The following is a 2,149-nucleotide window of genomic DNA, read 5'->3' on the forward strand; positions in this document are numbered from 1 at the left end:
ACAATGAGAAATGGAGGTTCGATTGTGGGAAGCATTTGACTCATACGGCATAGGAGAACTAATGAAAGTAAGCTATGAGTTTAGGAGTTAAAAGAAAATATTAACCTTACGGGACATCTGACCACAGAATGTTAGATCTTACGGCTTGTCGACGGCCTGCTTTGGCCTGTTGCACGGGTCCCAGACGCCTGATCCTGGCTTTTTGCTAGGGATTCTCCGGGGTTCTCCGTGTCTGACTGAAGAAATCGCCGTCCTCCGTCTGGCAATTCAGCTGTTTTCAGGTTTCTTTTGTTGTAGCTGGCGAGACCACGTGGCTTGGTCTGACCTCGGTGAAGTTGGCTCAACGAAAAAGCTTAAAAATGGAACTTGGTCGCTCCTGAATTAGTCCAGTGTAACTTAATGGACCGATAACTTTAACAAAACAAAGAAAGAAAGAAGAAACAAACTAAGGGGCAGATCGATGTCGCGGCACTTCGCGTGTGTAGCTTCAAGCGAACAAAGGCCTGTTTCGCTGTCCGACTCTTAGGCGTTGCCTGGCGAGGCACGCCGGACGCGTGCCGAAGCGTCCAGAGGGCAGAGCGGAAGACCAGGGCACGAGGGGAAGAGCAGAGAGCGCCGAGAGAGAGAGAGCGAACAACATCGCGTGTCGCTCTTTTGTTGCCTGGGGCGTGGTTCCCCAGAGGGCGTTTCAAGTTTCCCAAGGGACTGCCTTTCTAAACTTAATGTCTAAAAGAAAAGAAATCTATTTGCGTGTATTATAAACAAATATTTTCCACAATCAAACCTCAATGGTCAAGTTAAGCATTTGGTAACCGGAAAACAATTGTCACATTATTGGTCAGGATATTTATACATTTAACGGCATTTCCAACAATGGTATGTAATACTTATTTCGTCCACTTGGGGGAGCCCACGTTACATGAGGAAAACTTAGATTAATCCAAGACCATCTCTCCTTAGGAACTGGGGAATTTAGTTATTCAGCCTTAAATTCAAGCTGGCGATTAAGAGTATAGTAAGACATTTCTTTATCATCATTTCTAAAGGAATTTTGTAGGAAAGTATTGTGAACAAGCATTGATTACACATTAGATGAGGGAGTGTCTTGCTGAAAATAAAAACACTGCAAAAGTACTTATTTAGATTCTTTTAAGCACTAAAATCAACAACCGATAGCAACAACATGTTAACATAACTACTCAAATAGAGGCAAACGTAATCAAGTAACTAAAGATTTAATTAAACTTAATTAAATGCTTTGAGTCTTTGGAGACTGCAGTCTTTGGTTATTTAAAGTTTGGCTTCCTGGGTTATGTCACACTTAGGTGAGACAAGGGGTATCCCTTTGATGGGATAATGAAACACAGACCCAGGACCGTTGCCACGGTTACATGTATGGGAGGCCAGTTTTGATAGGCTGTTCAGGGAAATGCTAATCGCTGGTTCGTGTCCCTTTGTAAATTTAACAGTCAGGCCCCGCGTTATCAGCTTCGTAGACCAAAAAGGTGCCAGTTTTACGATCAACTGCCCAGGCATAGCACTTAAAGAAAGCAACTTTCACCCCCCCTTCCGTTGGGGTCTCCCCAGCAGTCCGTTGAAAGTTGATCTCCAACACCCGCTGCGCCTCTCTGGTAGAGGCAAAGAGGAATTTGGAGTATTTTTTCAATATAAAATGCACAAATCCACACCGTTGTTTCACTACAGTAGCTTTAGACCTGCTAAAGTAAATAGTTTTAAAATTGTGTAAATTAATTTGTTTTCAATGTTTGCTTTGTAATAATTTTCTGTAGGGTAAGAATGTGTTATCAAGTAGAGAGAAGAGGGGGTTCATATAGACAGAGAAACAGATAAATCAGGACCTGGAGAGGAGACGGTTAAATACTAAAGGGCAAGGACCATAGACTGTAGGCAAGGCCGAGCCTCGTGAGCGTGCAGCTGCTAGGGAGGGGCAGTCGACATCTTGTTTCTGGGGCAGGCGCAATAAGAAGAGAGAGAGAAAGGAAAAAGACAGTTTTTCTGCTTAACACTTGGTTAAAGGAGAGCTTGGCCACATTTTGACAAATCTGTTCTAAAAATACTTCCTGTCGTATAAATCTATGGTAATTAAATAGGATTGTGACTAATCTAGATGTGTGATTTCCTAAGTAAG

This window comes from Micropterus dolomieu, linkage group LG11 (genome assembly GCF_021292245.1).
Source record: "Micropterus dolomieu isolate WLL.071019.BEF.003 ecotype Adirondacks linkage group LG11, ASM2129224v1, whole genome shotgun sequence".
NCBI lineage: Eukaryota > Metazoa > Chordata > Actinopteri > Centrarchiformes > Centrarchidae > Micropterus > Micropterus dolomieu.